Source organism: Neovison vison, chromosome 3, assembly GCF_020171115.1.
Source record: "Neovison vison isolate M4711 chromosome 3, ASM_NN_V1, whole genome shotgun sequence".
NCBI lineage: Eukaryota > Metazoa > Chordata > Mammalia > Carnivora > Mustelidae > Neogale > Neogale vison.
The window spans coordinates 173,977,625-173,998,695 of record NC_058093.1 but is presented as its reverse complement, the minus strand read 5'-3'; the positions used below and the strand labels follow the sequence as shown (position 1 = coordinate 173,998,695).

General features: G+C 40.1%; 1 pseudogene; it reads left to right on the top strand.

The window, feature by feature from the left end:
- The window catches only part of LOC122903596, a 49,449-nt pseudogene extending 35,279 nt beyond the window's left edge, over window positions 1-14,170 (top strand).
- The last annotated feature ends 6,901 nt before the right edge of the window (window positions 14,171-21,071 follow it).

The following is a 21,071-nucleotide window of genomic DNA, read 5'->3' as shown; positions in this document are numbered from 1 at the left end:
GGATTTCTCCCAAGCTGGAGTTTTAGCAGGTAGGTGGAACAGAAAAAAAAAAAAAAAAAAGGCGGGTATTTGCAACAAAGGAATGGTTGTGATGAGCAATGGAGGACAAGAAGGACTATGGGGAGAGAAAAAGTGAAAGGGCCAGTGGACTGGAGATGCAGGGGACATCAAGAAAGCAGGGAAGACACAAACTGCAGGTCTCAGGGTGCAAGATGTGCAATTTAGATATTCTGCAGAGGTGAAAGCCTCTAGTGATGACAGCATCCGCATGTAAGCCATGGAAGAGGGTCGACTTAAAGAAGAAGAGGAGAAAGCCATTGTAGATGAAGTGTTCCAAAACTGAAATTTGAGATGTTGAACAAATTTAACCATGGTTATTTAAGTTACGGGAGAAAACAGAAGTTAAAGTGGACAGAAAAACTGAGCCATGGTTTTAAAGTCTTTATCAAGAGAGAGTAAATATCAAAGAGATTTACTCACTAAAGAGTAAGCAAATTACAATGAAGAAAACGAGGGAGAATGAGGTACAGCAGACTGGTTTGAATTCAAGAGTTTTTATAAAAGGAGGGGGTAGTTATGGTCTAAAAGTTTCGTGAGGGTGGAATGAAGACATCTACCCTCTGGCCAACCCCACAATTAATCAAGCACAAGAAAATTGCCTCTACCTGAGAGCATCTTAAACCATTTGTAGTTATTGTTATTTTATGTTCCTTGAGAGCATCTCAAGGAACATAAAATAACAATAACTACAAATGGCTTAAGTGCCAACCCTATGATAAGAATATTTTATATATTACAAAAACCATTAGGTATTATTCCCATTTCACAGATGAGGAAACTAAGCTTAGACACTGTTAAATAACTTTTATATATATATATATATATATATATATATATTACAAATGGCAGAGCTGAAGCCATATGTTGAAGGAAAACTGCAGTTATTGAAATGTTTCTGAGGGATTATTATACTGACAAGATGCAATGCTTCTTTTGTAATTAGAAGGATCCTGAAAAGCATTTATTCTACGGACAAATGATGAAGTAATAAAAGCCTTGTAGACTGCCACATGCAGGCAAAGGTGGTTATTTCATCCCATGTCCTTGAGGAAGGAACCACTCTTGGTCCCTCCTGCCCCCTCCTTTCCCCTTTTCCCTCACTCTCCTGCAATATAAACTCATGAACGCCAAGTCCCACTTTGTCTCCCCTGAGTCACATAGTAGTTGCTAAACAAGTATTTGGTGAACTGAAACAAGAAAAACATCCAGACTCAACCAATCCACTGGTCTCTCTTACTCACTGAGACAAGGACAGAAGAGAAAGAATGCAACAGTTTCTCTTGCTGCATCCCTAGCCCCTCAGGAAGTTTGTGGTCATTTTATTTCACATAGTGATAAAGAGACTAACCATATATTCAGGACATGTAGCTCTTGGTCTGGATTTTAGGACAGACCTCAGGACCAGAGAGAGCAAAACAACCGCACATTGGCAAGGAATTCTCCAATTCTCAGGATTAGGCCCTCATATTTTCTCTAGAACACAAGAACAAAAGGAAAACTATTTCCCCTTTGCTACTAACCCCTCTTCTTCTCTCTCTAATTTTCAACCATAAAACACCTGGGTATTAAACATGAAGAAATGTGGGAGAGCTAAGGTAAGAGCCCACCACTCAAACCCAGGGAACCTGATCCACAATGCTGTCAGATACCTAAAAATGGCATTTTTCAAAATCTGAGATTTCAATCTAGTCTGATTCAGATTATAAATGCTTCTACATATAGGTTAGGCACCCACTGCAAAAACCCACCACGTCTTCTCAGGAAGTTGACTATGACCTCATTATTTAAACATTTCACTTACTTGGTCAGCTATCATTCCATTCCTGTAAGTGCTAGAAGCTACAAAGATGTGCCATGATTGTGATTTGTGTTACTCTCTGCAACCCACAGAGGTCTCCCTGACTGGTGCAAAACTCAGAATGACAGCAGGAGAAGGAGAAGCTTTTGTCAACTCATCAGAAGCGTGTGAGTCAGGCCAATGTATGCCTTGATCCAGGCCTGACATTGGAAAGGCTGTGGACACAGGTGAGGCCAAACCATCAAATCCATCATCATCACACTGTCCACCTGCAAAACGTGCCAACCATTCTACAAATAGGGCCCCAACACCCAATCTCCATCCTTCTAGGAGACTGCAGTGCACACACTCAGAATACCTTTTCTTCAAAATGTCATTAAAATATTTCTTTTCTCTTTTTAATATTTCAGTATTTCAAGAGGAAGGAGGCAGAAGCTGGTTGCAGGGCTCTAGACGTTGTCAGCAAACCCCTCCTTACATCTGATGACTTTCTTACAGGAAACTGTCATCTTGATGAGGCTCCAGATGTGTCCTTGCAAGAAGGACAGAAGTAGAATGGTGATCTGGGCCAAAGAAATAGATCAAGAAAGGTCAAAGAGAATACCCCAAAGGGGGATTCTCCTACATCTTTATCAGTCTGCTCAGACCATCCTAAGAGAGATACAAGAACACTGAGATCCATTTACCACCTTCTGACTTAATTTTATTGGCTCAGTACCATCACCAGGTGATAAAGCCAATTCTCCACTACATGCCCCTTATGAATTCTTTAAATGCTTGGATCGTATAATTCTTACTAAAGTTACCAGCTACATAGTATTACTATCCCCATTTTATATACAAGGAAACTGAGGCACAGAAGCACTGCTGACAAGTGGAGGTAGGAGGCAAACCCACACATCTCAGGCTCTACAGTGCTAGCGTGTGGCCATTACACAACGGTGCTTCCCGGAAGACAAAACCTGCAGCGGCTAGATGCAAACTGGTGGTAGCCAAGATTCAAAACTGATTCGTTTTCCCATCCATTCTTATCTCTTATCTGCAACCCAAACCACAGAGGAGGCAGAAAAGATAGCAAGTCTGCCAAACACGGAATAGAAATTTCAGAAATGAGGTTGTGAGTTTCAATAGAAACATAAGGGATAGGGTCCTCTGGTTTGCTTCATTTTCCGAATATGCCAGGACAGACTACTCCAGATCCTGTGAACCTGATCGTCAAATGCAGTAGGAGGTTAAGGTTCAGGGTGCTGGAATTATCACCTGGGGGCTCCAGCCCACAAAGAGAAAGCATTCCTCTCTCCCACTGCCTTTGCAGCGAGTGACAAGAAAGTGAAAGATGTGGTGAGTCTGTTTTCTGTCATTCATCATGACTGCAGACTCCCAGGGATGCTATGGGAATAGGACTTCAGGCAGTAAAAAGAGGTGGGTGTCGTAACTTCAACAACATGAGAAAAAGGAAAACAGATCTGCAGAAGCCTGGGGAACAGAATGTAAGAGAACCTGAAATGTTCTTGGTTTCAGTCACATATACAAATTATGAACCAGTTGGAATTCATCAGAAATTTTCTGTGGGCCAACTTTGCAGCGAAATGCTTCGCTCAGTCTGGAGAAGTGTGAAGAACTGGCAGCTGACTTGGGATGGCTTGTTTTGAGTTTCATTCTGGGTTCACCCCACAGTTTACATCTCCAGAGCCCTCCGATACCCAGCTGAGACAGCTTCCATGGAGAAGATTGTCACTGGAGACATCACACACAATTAAGCTGTACATTGGCTTCCAAAGAGTGTGCTCCTCTCTAAGTGGCAACTGATGACTCACAGAGCCATCTGAACCAGTGGTATAGCTACCTCCCTCCCCTTCCCGGTGCTAGGAACTCACTTCCGGCTTTCTCCAGGTCATTCCATTAGCTTTCTCAAACAACACGGCAAAAGTAGGAAGATGAGTAAACTGGGGACCAGATGAATAGTTGATGTGCCCACATCCAGGCTGTAAGTGAACAGAGCTAAGATCCAAGCCACTTCACAACACAGACAAGGGTCTACCCTGTACCAGCACTGTAGTTATCTAAGATCACTGAGATGCTGCGCCACCCTCAAGGAACTGACAGTCTATCTGGGTGTGCTTCACCTCCTGGGTTCCAAATCCAAATTTTTTAGCCACTTCTAAAATACCATAACTACCCTAAAGCACTTATTGTCTGTATCATTTGTTTGAGACTTAGCACAGATTATCTGGGATGATAGTTCTCTTCCTAAGTGTATGAGATATATTTATAACTGGGTTTTAAGCTATTTGAAGACAAAGGCTGTGTGACACCTTTGTGTTCCCATACCTAGCACTGTATCTTGCATATGATGGGCTGACTCAGTAGATACTTTTTGATACTGTTGGTGGTAGTGTTCATGTAGGAGACAGATAGCAATTGGAATGGAGTAGAGAAGCAAATTTGTTCCCTCTGTACCAACAAAAGAGTGTATTTGCAGAAACACAGTGTGTGCATATATATATATATATATATATGTATGTATATATATATACACACACATATATATATTCCATATATATATTCCACACACATATATATGTGTGTATATGTATATATATATATGTTTAAAAATATACATATAATTTTAAAAATTAAGAAACACAACACATATATATGTGTGTGTATATATATATATACATGATTAAAACTCATTTAAGCATGAGCTACAAACTAGTTATGTATAATTCAGAATACAGGCTCTTGAGTCAGACTACCTACATTTGAAATCATTCCCACCACCTACTTTTTAGCTGTATGACCTTAAGCATGTTACCTGAATTCTCTGTGTCTCGGTATCCTTATCTATAAAATAGTAATAATAACAGTAAGATGTCTGTGAAGATTATGCAAGTTAATACATACAAAACATTTAGAACAGTGTCAGACACATAGTAAGTGCTCAATGAAAGTTAACTTTTTAATTTTGCTTCAATGCAGTTAATATATAGTCATAAAATTGGCAGAGACAAATCACAGACCACAAAACCTGTTCATGGATTTTTTTTTTTCTAAAGATTTTATTTATTTATTTGACAGACAGAGATCACAAGCAGGCAGAGAGGCAGGCAGGCAGAGAGAGGAGGAAGCAGGCTCCCCGCCGAGCAGAGAGCCCGATGTGGGACTCGATCCCAGGACCCCGAGACCATGACCCGAGCCGAAGGCAGCGGCCTAACCCACTGAGCCAAGTAGTCTCCATGCCCACCCAGCACACAGCCCAACAAAGGGCTCAATCTCACAACCCTCAAATCAAGACCTGAGCTGAGATCAAGAGTGAGACACTTAACCAGCTGAGCCAAAAAGGCTCCCCTGTTCATTGATTTATTTTAAATAATTACTTCTAAGTAATATCCTGGGTTCAGTATGCATTAAGTTCAATGCTTCTTCAGCTATGATTAATAACTAATGCAACAAATATTTATTAAGTACCCATTGCGTGCTAGAAGACAGAGACATAGACTATGGCTTCTCTCAAAGAGCTTGTAGCTAGCAGTGAATTTAGCTCAGGAAGTGCAGGGACAAGGGATGGCACAAGGTTGGCTATGGAACAAGTCAACTATGGAACACATACAAGGGATATATAACCCAACACAGAGGGGTCAAAGGAGGCCTCTACCAAATTTTGAAAAACAAGTAGAAGTGAGCCAGATAAAGAAGGGAGAAAGAAATTGATGAAAACATAATTACATTTATAATTATAATACCAGGGATGCCTGGGTGGCTCAGTTGGTTAAGCCACTACCTTTGGCTCAGGTCATGATGCCAGGGTCCTGGGATCGAGTCCCACATCTGGCTCCTTGCTCGGCGGGGAGCCTGCTTCTCTCTCTGCCTCTGCCTGCCACTCTGCCTACTTGTGTTCTCTCTCTCTCTCTGACAAATAAATAAAATATTTAAAAATAACAATAATAATACCATGTATTTCCATATGTCTTTACAATTTCAAAAATGTTGTATCACTTATCTCATTTAATGAAAACTGATCAGTAACTGGTCCAAAATGTGGGCACATGAGTTGCACCAGACTAATCAAGGCCATTCTCTGAGGATTTTTTTTCATTTGAGCTGTGAAGAAATGTGTCTTTATCTCTCTGGTCACAATTTACAAAGGTGGGAGGACAGACCTGCCTGCTGTCATGTCCCCAGCTGAGCGGACAAACAGCTGGTGAGAAAGAACGAGGCTTGCAGGAAAAGAGGCAGAAACAAGAGAGATGGTGTTTCATGGGCTGGATCCAGTAGTTCCTACGGCCAGCTCCAACCTGCCCTTTCCACTTGGAATTACATGCACCGCTAATGACAATGAATACCTATCATAATACTGATAATGAGCATGTATTGGGTGTTTAATATGTACCAAAGCCCGGGCCAACCTCTGCACAATTCCAGGAGCCAGGGAAGGAAAGAATGAGCTACTGTATAACTGCCCATCTCTCAATGACTTGAATTGAATTCCTGCTTAGCCAACAGCTAAGAACTGTCTCATTTGGGCAGCATCACTAGATATTCAGTATAGACAATGAAATCTAGTGGCTTGTTGCTATTTTTTTAAATATCCTTTCATTTACTTTCTCTGTAAGTCCAAAGATGTGTTGCACTCTGGAAAGGACAACTGTTTACATACAGACAGTTTTTGGTCCCTTGCAGTCTGCTACTTGGGAAGGAAAGGAGAGAGGAGAGACCAGCTCTACAGGCATGCTTCTCACAGAGCCTACTACCCGACCTGCCGTCAACTTGCTATGTAGACACTTAACATGATAAGCCCCATGATGCCCTCCTGTCCTCTCTCAGCAATGGCTATTTGGATATAATTCTTCACATTGTCCCTCTGCACCTCTCAGACAAGGGGCTACCCTCTAGCAAGTGGTCAGAAAAGTCTTAAAAATATTCCTATAGTCCCCCCAGTACTTCTCTCTTGCCAGATGCAAATTCTCCCTCCATCAGCAAGGGCAATTTACTCTGTGCCACAGCTCCAAATTGCCTGCATGCTCATCTCCAAAAGTACAAACCCTCCTCTTTCAATGTGCTACTTACTGTTGTTGCCAAAGACACTAGAAAACAAGTTGATTTCCAAGCCACACAAAGCATGAGAAAAATAACAGCAATATAACCTCAGAGCAGCTTAGCCCCTTATGATATTCCAAATACATATGATTTACCCCACTGTTGTTTTTTTTTTAACAATATGGGAATTGCGTAATGCAATTTGGACAGATATTTTTACCCCATTTCACAGATCACAGAAAGCACATTTATTTCTTCAAGGTTACCAGACTATATGTGATAGAGCCAGCCAAGGACCCCATGCATCTTGCCTATTACACTCTGAGAAGAAGGCAGCCATTATAAAGATACAACTCCCGAACTAATAATAAAAATCGTTTAAGTTTAAAACCTTGGTTGCCTTTTCCTTCACTTTCTTCCTAGACTATATGATGCTTGGCTTTAACAGATACATATTATGTTTGGACAGAAATAATTTATATTTTATCTCCTTTGAAAAGAGAGTCCAAAAACAGGATTCATTTTCATTAAGGGCTCTGTGTGGGGTACGCAGCAGTGGCTGTCATGCAAACCATTTCCCATCTCATACCTTGAAATGAAAATGAAGGAGTAGTCCAAAACTGAGAGGTAGAAGATAATCTCTTTAAAATAAGGACTTCAAACATAGCTTTTGGAGTACTATGAATGTCTCCCACACTTCATATCAGGGTGGCTGACTGGTAGATAAGTCAGAAAACTCCAGAGGAAAAAAAGTTTTCTTCCCAGTTCTTCCCCAAGAGAGATTTTAAATATTAATCACTTTCTCATTAGAAAAGCCATGTTTGTTCAAAAGAGGGAGTTTTCCCATCCTCTTCAAAACAATCACTACCCAGCCCAAGAGAGTCAAGCAACAGTCATCAAATGGAACCATTTTGGTGGTGTCCCTGGTTCCCTGAGAAGACACAGTGGTAAGACAAATGATAGGACCTCAAGCTGCAGCAAATAACTGGGGACTGTACCACATGGCCTATGGCAAAGAGATACCCAAACGCTTGCTTTAACTCAAAGTTAAAACATTAGCATTTTGCCCATGGCGCTCTGCACTGGAGCCTCCAGGGGTCACTATTAAATGTCACAGCTTATTCAACCAGCACGTCTCCCAGGACCCAAGCCCCAAAAGTTCTTCTCTAGCCAAAACTTTAATAACTCTTGTCAAACTCCTTTTGATAGAATATTTTAGGACTTTGACATTCCTTGACATATTTATTCTTTGTCTTTAAAACAACCTTCATTGTTAAAGTTTTTACATTTTTTTTTTATTTTCAAGGAACAAAAAGTGATTCTTCTAACACTTCACAACTAAGAAAACCCAAATAACCTGCATAACTCATGAGGTACCCATTACTAATATGCACTGCTTCTTCCTCTAAAATCATTCATTTTCCATTTCTGTATAGTTTACACACACATAGAAAAAAGGAAGGGAGAATTCAGATGTGGGCAGGAAAAAGGCCCAGAAAACAACTCAAATAGGAGGATTATACTGTGTGTGTGTGTGTGTGTGTGTGTGTATTCACGTAGATAAGAAAAGAATTATATATTATATATTCAGTATACTTACATAGGTAATGTAACGGGCAGGTTGTTAAAATCCCACAGGAAGGATATTAATGTATTATTTTTAAATTATCTTAGCAAGTACACAAAAGTAGCAAGTAATTTATCCCAGTTTTACTAAATACCAACAACACTTAAGCAACCAAAAGCTGAGCAGTTGTTTTAAATATAAGGTAATTTAAATTTGGTTTTAGTCCATAACAACTTTTTCTAAACTGAGTTCCCCAAAGTGGTTCAAAAATGTTACAAACCATTTCCTTCTTTTGGAGAAGCACAATGCACAGAAAGAGAGCTATTGAACCTAGCATTTAACCTAGTTGTTTAACATAGGATTTTGTAAACTTATTTGACCAATGAACATATAATTCATTGATTATCTTTTAATTTATCATCAATCCTAACCAACTGTGCCACTCAGGCACCCCAATATTTAAGAATTTTTAAATGCCATATGTATATATACACATATATTTAAATTCCAAATTTTTGGAATTAAATTCCAAAAATTAAAAAAAATATATATATATATTTGTTGTTGTTGTTCTTGATTTTTGAAATTTCCTTTTGGGAGACTATCTTACTATCCAGAGAATCCATGTCAATATATATATATTATAATCCAAGTTTATCAATTTCATTTTCCTTTGTCATGTTCTTCTAGTGCTGTAAAAATTTACAGTGATATACGAAGCTTTATCATTTCACACAATAAGTAATAGTTTGTTTCTCAAAAAAATAAAAAACTCAAAGCATACTGCAAGCATTTTGTAAATCATTTTCATAACACAACTGTGACACAAGTGATTAACTGTTCCATTTTACAGATGTAGAAAAGGCATCTTAAAGAGTGAGTAATAAAGTTTGGAAATAAAACTCACTTATTGAGCCTTCAGAATGTAATCTTTCATCCAGATGGCAATGCTCCTCTACAAATTAAAAGTTTGGTTCTCTCTGTGTGTGACCAGCTCCTTGGGAAAAAATAAAATAAAATAAAGAACAATTGAAAAGTACTATCAATGAAATCTTCTCCACAATAGAAATATTTGATCAAGGATCTCTTCCACCAGGATTCTGAATAACAAGCTAAGAGAGCAACCCCCTTCAAGCGGTAAGAGAAAGCACTTGGTGATACCATGCTAATGCAAAGCCAAAGAGTTTTAGTATCAATCATCAATTTCCAGCCATCTACTTCCTTTTTAAAAGCTAACAAGGGCTTTGCAGAGTCATTTGCCCTAGGCCACAAAATCAAATGCAAAACAGCCAAATCAGTTGAAATAATTTTAAATCTCTTAAAATAATGGAATCTTCTGCATTCATTGAATATGCTTGAAATAGTCAATGGTTATTAAATCAGTTATTGTTGTTATTCTCACTTTCAAATGGTTTGGCAGCTATCATTTAAGAAAAAGCTTCCTAACAGCTTTGCCAGTGCCTTCAGTCCTCAGACGTGTGTGCACATGCATGCACGCACATGAACACACACACACACTCAAACACACTTATCTTCTGGTCTCCGCCAGGACATCCTATTCCTTTCAAAATCAAAAATAATTTTAAAAATTGGATTTTTTTTCCTTCTGTAACATTTTCATTCTTAACATTTAACCTTGCCTCCTGGTGCATTTTGCCCAGCAGAAATGCTTATTTGGACAAAGTCCCATTTGTGTGTCCCATTCCTAACAGGACAGCCCAGCCAGGTCTCCCTAAACTCTCATTTCTCCTCATCTCTTGACTTGGGTGAATAGATCTTGGCCAATTTTTTTTTCTATTCAAAGGGAAGTTAGGGGGTAGGTGAGCTTTGATGCTGGAATAATGTTCAGTTCCTTTATCACTGGTGTTCTTCTGCCTTTTGAGGCCTCCTGGAAACTAAAGACTAGTTCAACTAGTCCAAGAATCTGAGGCCAAGGCTGGGCTCAGCTTTGGGCTGCTCTGCCTGCCCACCCACCCACCCACCACAGACGCCACCCACTGCCTTCATGGTTTCCATTATTTCCATCCCGTCACCCACTACTCCTGTCCCTGGGTTCTGCCAGGCCACTGGATCATTTTTCATCACTGGCCACCAGGCAAGCTTCTCAAAAACCTGGCCAGCCTGAATACCATCTGTCCTCCAGTACCTTCCTTGGCCACCTGGACAGTCTGTCAATACACTAAGTTCCAAGCACTTGAGTATAAGTATCCAGAATTTTCAATCCTTCCTAAGACACTGACAATCTGGAAGAACCAGAGTCTGAAAATTTCACTAGCCAGACAGGAGACACCCACCGTGCCAAGTACAGAAAGTTGCTTAATATGTACACATTGAACAAACAATAAGTACTGGCCATTACACACAGATAGCTCCACCCCTGACATCCGCCCCTTCCCTGTAAAACTGATCACCAGGCACAAGTGAATAAGAGAATGTGAATCATCAGATTAAGGTATGGTGGCTCACAGTGCTGACTTTGGATTCAGAATGCCATGACCCCATTCCACGTCCACCACTTACTGTATAATCTTTGGAAGGCTACTTGGACTTCCTAACCTCAATGTTCACATCAATAAAATGGGAAGATAATCACTTACCTCATTAGATTTCTATAAGGACTACAACGAGCAACATAAGTGGCCGTGCAAGTCCCTAGGCTAAAGCTGACACAAAAGAAATGTTAGCTATGATTAGCATTAAGTCCTTCCCATCAGTTACAACCAGAAAGGGGAATAAGAAATAAACAAGACAACAATGTGGTGCCTGAGAATGTCAAATAGCTGACTGTAGGTAACTGCAAGCATTTTTCCCTAACTTCCACTTTTGATATTTTCACAGTGTTTGCCAGGGATAGCAGCCCATAACACCAGACAACCAGCAGATCGACATGTCAGCAATTCTCAGTCTTCAACGGCGCCCCAACTAACGTCACAACAACGAGCCACTCCAGCTCTCTTCAATGTGCTGCTAAAGGGTGGGAGGTATATTTCTGCTTCAGGAGCTATTAAAAATCCAAGATTACTTTGGCCCTTGAATACTCTTGAAGAACCCTTGTCGCAAGCTGGTCAGGCTTTCAAGTTTCTCTTGACTGGCTCACTGGACTTTGTACCATGCTAGGTATTATCCTCCTGGACCCAGCTTCTAAGGTCAGAATTCTTAGTGGTCCAGAGCAAGCTGGCTTTGGAGTCTTGACCTCTTTCAGAGAGAGAATGCCACCTTCTTCAAAGTCCTCTAACACCAATTTCACTTTGACTATTTGCTACAATTTGAAAAATCCTCTAGAGAGATGCTGAAACGTGTAACACTGTGCAGAGTATGTCTAAAGAATAGAAAAAGTTATCCAGCCAAAGGACTGCTTTTCAAAAATGTGGGCTCTGATCCATTAGTAAGAAGTGATATTTACTTGATTCAAGAAGCTTGGTTTTAGTAAAATAGAATAAAGTAATGGAATGGAAGGGAAGGGAAGGGAATAGAATACAACAGAAAAACAACTAAATAGGCAATATCAGAATATGTCCCAGGTAATAGAGGTATTGTGTCAGGTTTTAATTACATATAGATGTATATGGATCACAAAGTGTAATGAAAGTGTAATTCTCACTATGGATCAAGATGAAATATTTTTTCAATCACATGTGTAACAGGATGCCTAAGCAGTATGGGCATACCTCGTTTTACTGTACTTCACATTATTGTGCTTCATAGATATTGTGTTTTTCACAAATTGAAGGTTTGTGGACACCCTCATGAGAGAGTCTACTGGTGCCATTTTTCCAATAGCATTTGCTCACTTCACTTCATGTCTCTGTGTCACATTTTGGTAATTCTCATATTTCAAGACTTTCGTTGTTATTATGTTTGTTACGGTGATCTGTGAGCAGTAATCTTTGATGTTACTATTGCCTGGACACTACAAACTGGGCCCACAGGAGACAGCAAACTTAATCAATAAATGTCACGTGTGCTCGGACTGCTCCACCAACCAGCCCTTACCCCATCTCTTTCTTTCCCTCTCCCCAGTCTTCGCTATTCCCTAAGACACAACAATATTGAAACAATGGCCTCTAAGTACCCAAGTGAAAGAGTTGCACATCTATCACTTTAAATCAAAAGCTAGAAATGATTTAGCTTAGTGAGGAAGATAGGCCAAAAGCTGGGCCTTTTGTACTAAACAGTTAGCCAAGTTGTGAATGCAAAGGTAAAGTTCTTGAAGGAAACTGAAAGTTCTACTTCAGTGAACATATGAATGATAAGAAAGTGAAGCAGCCTTATTGCTGCAGTGGAGAAAGTTTGAGTGGTCTGGATAGAAGATCAAGCAGCCACAACATTCCTGTAAGCAAACATCTAATCCAGAATAAGGCCCTGACTCTCTTCAGTTCTGGGAAGGCTGAGAGAGGTGAGGCAGCTCAGGAGAGAAGTCTGAAGCTGGCAGAGAGTGGATCATGAGGTTTAAGGCAAGAAGCCGCCTCCATGACATCAAAAGTGCAAGGTGAAGCAGCAAGTGCTAATGGAGAAGCCACAGCAAGTGATTCAGAAGCTCTAACAAAGATCACTACTGAAGGTGGCTACACTAAATGACCGATTTTCGAGGTAGACAAAACAACCTTCTATTGGAAAGAGAGGCCATCTAGGACTTTCATAGCTAAAACAGGGAAGTCAATGCCTGGCTTCAAAGCTTCAAAGGATAGGCTGGTTCTCTTGTTAGGGGTTACTGAACCTGGTGACTTTAAGTGGAAGCCAGTGACACTGAGCATTCTGACAACTCTCGGGCTCTTAAGAATTATGCTAAATCTGCTCTGCCTGTGTTCTAGGAATGGACAACGAAGCCTGGATAACAGTGTGTCTGTTGACAATATGGTTTACTGTTGAAACCTATTGCTCAGAAAAGATTCCTTTCAAAATAGTAATGGTTACTCAACAGCTCTGAAGGAGATGCACAATGAGATGAATGTGGTTATCACCCCTGCTAACTCAACCTCCATTCTGTAGCCCATGGATCAAGTAGTAATTTTGACTTTCAAGTCTTATGATTTAAGAAATACATTTCATAAGACCATAGTTGCCATAAATGCTGATTCCTCTGATGAATCTGGGCAAAGTCAGCTGAAAACCTCTGAAAAGGATTCACCATTCTACATGCTATTAAGAACTTCATGACCCATGGGAAGAGGTCAAAATTATCAACATCAACAGAAGTTTGGAAGAAGTTGATTCCAACCCTCATGGATGACTTGGAGGGGCTCCAGACTTCAGTGGAGGAAGTCACTGCAGATGTGGTAGAAACAGCAAGAGAACCAGAATTAGAAGTGGAGCCTGAAAATGTGACTGAATTGCTACAAGTTCATGATCAAACTTGAACAGATGAACAGCTATTTTTTGTGGATGAACAAAGAAAGTGGTTTCTTGAGATGGAATCTACTCCTGGTGAAGATGCTGTGAAGACTGTTAAAATGACAGTGAAGTATTTAGAATACTCCCAAAACTTAGTTGGGAAAGCAGTGGCAGGTTTGGAGTGGATTGACTCCAATTTGGAAAGAAGTTCTACTGGTAAAATGCTATCAAACAGCATCGCACACTACAGAGAAATTGATCATGAAAGGAAGAGTCAATTGGTGCAGCAAACTTCATCGTTGTCTTATTTTAAGAACTTGCCACAGCCACCCAATCCCTCAGCAACCATCACCCTGAAGAGTCGGTCACTCTAAAATGGAAGCAAGACCCTCCACAGCAAAAAATATTATGACTTGCTGAAAGCTCAACTTGGCATATTTTAGCAATCAAGTATTTTTAAATTAAGATATATACATTGTTTTTTAGACATAAAGCTAGTATTACATCTAAGAGACTACAGTATAACATAAACATAACTTTTATATATACCAGTCTTCTAGGGTTTCTAGACTCAATTCCAACTTGGGGGCCAGGGTTGTGGGGTTCCACCCACACAACATCAGGGAATTCTTGGACACCAGCAAGGTGTCCGAGAATTCAACCCAGTGCGAACTATCTACCCAGAGGTAGCATCAGATTATACAGGGTAAGGGTTCAGTCCTAAAAGACTGTCTCCCAGCCTCCCACTTCAATTGCCAATCACAAGCCCCAGGCTGTTTGTTGCCTGTGCTTCTAACTGGATACAGATTGGAGGTTCCACTAACCCCTTCCATGGAATTCAGAAATCACATGCTAGTCCAGTTGTGACGTGAACTGCTGACCCACTGGATATAAAGCAGAGGTTCTCTGGACCTGTTCCTCAGGTTCAATTAATTCACTAGAGCAGCTCCAGAACTCAAAGAAACATTTTACTTACTGCATCACCAGTTTATTATAAAAAGATGTAACTCAGAAACAACCAGATGGACGAGATGCACAGGGCAAAGCGCGTGGGCAGGGGCACAGAGCTTCCAGGCCTTCTCCAGACATGACACTCTCCACACACCTCCCCCCCCACCACACACCCCGTGTTCACTACCCAGAAGCTCTCTAAACCCAGGCCTGACTAACTCATTGACCCTTGGTTAAAGCAACCTGGCCTCTCTCCCTTACAGAAGTTTGGGAAATTTCAGTCCCACCCCTCCAAGCACAAGATTGGTTCTCCAGGAAACCAGCCCCATCTTTAGTTACCTAAAGGCAGTTTCCAAATTGCCTCATTAACGTAACAAAAAACACCTTTATCACAGGAAATTTCCAAAAGTTTTAGAAGCCATAAGCCAAGGACCTTAGAGAAAGACCAAATACACATGAGAAATATATATTTGGTCATCTTGATGACCAGATCGTAATATTGCAACTGAGAAACCAAAAGAATTAATTTGACTCACTTTATTGCAAAATTAACTTTACTGAGGTAGTCTGGAAGCAAATGTTCCGTATCTCTGAGGTGTGCCCTATTGACCCATTCTTCTACCTGTAACAATAACTTTTCAGTCTGGGGTAGGGGGTGAACATTGGAAAAACAGCAGAGAATATAGTCAAATTTAGCTGCAGGTCTCAAAGTTATTTAAATAAATTTAGGAAAAATTAAGACTCAGCTTACATCAAACACCTAGAAACTTAAGTAGTAGTTAGAGAACACAGACTAGACACCAGACTGTTGAGATTCAAATCTTTGTCCCTTGCTGGCTATGTCTTAATGGGTCAATTACTTAGCCTCTCCAAGCCTAAGGGTCCTCTTCTGTGAAATAAGGATAAAAGTAGTTAGTAGGAAAATGAAATTTGGTATTATAATGAATTATTATAAATGGATTACATAGCACTTAACACAGGCCTGGCACAAAGTAAGCTCTATTAGCTATCATTATATTTGCTATTGAAATTGGGTAGTTATTGTTGTTCATTACATGAGAAAAATATACAGTTGTCTAAATAACATCATCTAAAAGATAACACCCAGTACACCATGAAGACCAAACAGTTATTTTCCCTCATTAAGCCACCCAGTGTATTAAAATTCCTGGTGACTCAAAACACCAAATCTGCCTGAACAATTAAGAGATGCCTAGAGCTCCCTTTCGAAACAGAGCCACCCAAAGAGGAGGTGTAGCTTTAAGGATCCATGGTTAACACCATGATATTTTGTTCCGCACAGTGATAGCCAGCATGGGTTCAAAAATAAACACACAAAAAAAAAAAAATTAAAAAAAAAAAAATAAACACAAATACTATACCCAATTGGTCATGTGTGAAGAAAATTTTGCCTTTCAATCTTTTTTCATAAAACATTAAAAGGAATTCCAAAGAGATTTTGATTAATTATTTCACAGCCTTAATATCGGACTTGGAGCTAGTTTTGCTTTCGGGTTTTCAGGTTGTTCTTTTTTTACAGTTACTTCTCTTACCTATTTGCATTAGCCCTTTCGGGACTTTCTCTGTGGCTCAGTGAAAACACACGGTGAAGGAAGGTGAGGAGCAGGTGATGGGGTGGCAGGGCCGGGAGGCAAGAAACCTAGCTACCCATACACTGATGAGAATAGTATTTTCTAGCTCTTGTTTTTTCGGTCTCTTCTCTCTCAACACTATGTTCCACTTCACAGCAGCAGGGAAAAAATGTGGTACATTCCTGCCACTTGAGGATGGGTTGAATATGGAACTCTTTCGTAAAGAAGAGATTTCTCCAAGCCCCAGATTGCTTACGCAATCTCTAAATGAAATTAGGGTGAACTAGACAAGGACTTTTTTTGAAAGATTTTATTTTTAAGTAATCTCTACACCTAATGTGGGGCTCGGACTCACAACCTGGAGATCCAAGTTACATAATCCACCAACTGATCCAACCAGGTGCTCCAAGGACATATTTAAAACTCCGTCTTTGATTTAGGCTGTCTTCATTCCAGCCTATAAACCCACAGGTCCTCAGATCCAACTAATCACACTCTGCAGCCTGAAAGTTAGCTTTAACATATGAGAAAGAATATTCTTAGTGCAGTAAAAACACAGGTGAATCTGTTTTTAATTCAGATACCAGATTACAGAAACAGTCATGTGATAAAGAAACTATGTGCCCAGTGCTACAGTGAATGTTTTTATACATTATCTCATATAATCTTCATCCTTTGACAATGTTTATCCCCATTTTACCGATGATAAAACTGAGGCTAAGAATAGCTAAGTAATTTGTTTGAGCCCACACAGCTAGCAAACAGTGTGGCCAACAATGAGAAAGGAATCAGAGCTCCTCTGTTCCCACAACATCCCTCCAATAACAATAAGTACCCCAGTCTTTATATTTGCTTCCACAAACCATCCTACAAACCTCTGAGAACAGACAGGGAGGTGAACTGAACAGAGAGAAAGGGAAAACCAGTGTGATTTCACAACCTCCTCTGATTCACAAACATCCCCACAGACCAGAATCTATGGGGACATCAGTAGAATTGGACTCTCATCCCAGCTCTGGAAAAACGTGTCCAAGAGTAGTTTAGCACCAGGCAAAATAAAAACAACAGAGCATAGAGCCAGACTGCTCTTGGGAGTAGAGTAATACAGGAGGACAGCCAGAGCATTCATAGCAGGCAGAAAGTCTCACACAATTTTAAAGAAGTACCTCTGTTAGTGACATATCACAATTTATAAATATGTTCAACTCATCAATGTCTCAATAAACATCACCTCTACTTGAAACAACAGGCTGAAGAGATCATATCTAGTGATACGTTTTAACTTTTCTGGTACCAAATAATAGTATCATTATGTTCCAGCCATGTTTGAACTAGAAACAATGCAATGAAATTTTAATGGGGAAAAAAAAAACCTTTAAATTGACATGAAATTTCCTAATTGAAAAATGAATCCTCTATAGTCCCAAAGAAACACACAGGGTGCAGACTATGGTTATTGTTTTAAGAAGCAGATAATCCATATTAATGTGTTGTCTTAAGAATTCTTTGATCAGTTAAACATTTGCCGTAAATCAGAAATGTTTGCATAACTCAGCATCATTCAAAATCAAAATGCATATACAATCCAATCTGAGATCATTTCAAAGGCTTGTTCCCATCACATGTTCAGACAGATGAAGAAATTTTATACAAAGCCCCTATTCTTAATGAAAATCCATCTCTCCTTCATCCCTCACCTCTGGCTGTTCTTGACAAAAAGCTTTTCCCTAAAGAAAGTGGATTGAGTAGGAATGTGGAAAAAGAGACATAATGTGTATTCAACCCTCTGCCTGCTGCCAGCTCTTGGGATTTAACCGGCTTTGAAATATGTATAAGCTAGGGTGACTGTTGTATTATTCATCAAAGATTTATCAGACCTCTAATACACAGTTATACACAGTGACCATGGGTTGCTTTAAAATAATAATAATAATAATAACAAAATGTGTAATAAAATAGATCTTTTATTTTTAAAAAAAAATGCTCTCTAGGAAAAGAAAAAACAGAACAGTTGTTAAAAGTTAATATCTAGGCTTTTAAATAAAAATTATAGCAAGGCTACCCATCCTCCAACACTGTTTTCAAATAAACAATTCAGCCTTGGTTGGGGGGGAGGTCCCTTCCTCACCTGGGGTCCTTTATAAAGCAGGATTCACCTGTAAAGAATCAATACCTTCCTTCAGGAGATAAACATTACAAAAACCTCTGAAAAAGTCATTGTGGCCCACATAGTTAAATTATCCTTTAAAGAGGGAAAGCAACAGAAACCACTGTACCATTCCTTTCCAGTCCTAGCTTTTGGGTTTTGTTTGTTAAATGGAAGAGGATTGGCAGGCAACCAACGTTCCTTTCTAGTTTTACCAACCATACAGAAGGGATTGCACAGATGTAGTTGTACAGATCTGAGCCTCAGCAATTCTGTGACTTGGCCAAGGTCACTTTATTTCTTTATTCAACAAATATGTAGAGTCCCCAAAATGTGCTAAGCATTGTCTTACATATGCCAATGTGTATAGTTACAGTGTACCATGTATAGTGTACCTATACATAAGATGGTGTGTACTCTGGATAGTGATTTAAAAAACAGCTCTGACCACTGCCCTTCTGGGGCTCAGTGGCTCTGAGGACAACAAGGGTGTGTAAGCCCACTGATGGTTGACTCTCAGCCCTGGAGCCAGGCCCAGCCCACGAGGAGGTTTGCACCAATTAGAGGCAAAAGGAAAATGTACAGGGTGCAGAGTTCCATGAAGTTGAAGGTACTCTGCTTTAAAAGGAGTACTATTTTCCTTATTTTATTTTGCTAAAATTTTCCTTTCTTTGAAATGTTGGTGAGAAAAGATAGCAATGGCTTTTTTTTTTTTTCTATGTCCTCATTTAGAAAACCAATTCTACTTTTTAAAATCTACTGGTTTGTGCAATCCAAGTCCAGGAGACTCTGCTTTGCACCACAATACCCTCTCTCAGGGAATCAGCATATGCAGAGGTCAGGGAAGGAAGGTCACAAAAGCAAAAGCAGGAAGCCTCCAATTTGACATGGGCTGGGGTTGGCAGCTATTTCTTCCTACAATTGGAACTCCAGCTTGAAAAAGTATGTTAACACAGTTAATAAAGTGTGTCCCTGGCTGTACAACAAATTCATATCAAGAATGGAGAGCTGCGGGCGCCTGGGTGGCTCAGTGGGTTAAGCCGCTGCCTTCGGCTCAGGTCATGATCTCAGGGTCCTGGGATCGAGTCCCGCATCGGGCTCTCTGCTCTGCAGGGAGCCTGCTTCCTCCTCTCTCTCTCTCTCTGCCTGCCTCTCTGCCTACTTGTAATCTCTCTCTGTCAAATAAATAAATAAAATCTTTAAATAAAAAAAAAAAGAATGGAGAGCTGGACCACCAAGACTGTTCTTTTATGAAATAAATTAATTAGTGAATATTATGGAGAGCTTGAAAGTGGTAAAGGGTTATGTCCACGCTGCATGCCATCAAGATTACAGAAACAAGATTAGAACTGAATGAGGTGTGTACCTGCTGAGGAAGCATTTCAGGAAGTCTCTAAGTGCACATTGTTAACCTCAACATACACAAGCAGGCCTCTTATAATGTCCTGGTTGTGTTTCCTCCTGAGTAAAGGATTGAGAGCTTTCCAAGTAGCCTTTCTCCCCTCTCAATCTACAAATAGTAGTGGCCTTGTTCCTACTGTTGGATTTTTCAACTTCGCTTATCCCAATTCTGGGCCCTTCTGCCAAGCAAAGAGGAAGGCTAAAAGAAGCAGAGGGCAGGTGCATGAGTACCTCAGCACCGAATAATAAAGCACAGCTCCTTTTCATCCTCTGTTGCAAAAAACTGTCACTCAACTCCACTGTGCTCCCAGTGGAAAATGCTTACTCCCAAAAGTTCTGTCTTATAAAATTTCTAGAATCATAACAACAGTGACCGTTTATTGAGTGCTTTTCCATTCGCACAGCAATCCATATAAATAGGTAGCATCATCCTCAATTTCTAGGCAAAAAAAAAAAAAAAACTAAGACCTAACGAGACTAAGTAACTTGACCAAAATCACAGAGTGCAGGACTTACACCGAGTCCCAAGCTCTGCTTTTAATCCATGACGTCGTTCAGCCTCCCGCAAAAGCCCTACAGCATAAGGAATCAGGCAGGTTTCCCTTCCAAATGAAAACTGAATCTATTCCAGTGGCTGCTGTGATACAGCTGTGGTGCTGCTCGTTCTGGGGCACTGGGAGTGTGGTCTGATGAAAACATGCAGCTTTGTCCCTCTACAGGCATTGCCCTCCGCCGAACCAGAGGCTGCAGGCAGCACCCAGTGACTGACTGATGATGCAAAGGCCAGGTCCTTCTGCCTCAATCTGGGACAACTTTGAAAAGCGATCCCTCTTCAGAGTGCACCATGGGATCAGCTGTCACTGCATCCCAGTTCATCCTCCCCCCCTGCCCAATCTTGTTTTTATAAAAACCACTCGAACACAAATCTGAGTCTGCCTCCCAGGGAAACTAGAATACAACATTTATAATAACGTATGATTTTTATGGCACACACTTACTATTAGAACAAGAGCTATTCAAAAGTTTTCTCTATAACAAGAAATTTGTTTTATCAGACTATCTATAATTGAAGGTTCCAAATGCCCCCACCTGGTCTGTAATATTGAGGTACTGTAAGAAACCTTCTGTCCCTCTTACTGATTACTGATATTCTATTATTGTTATTCAAGCCATGAAAACACTTGA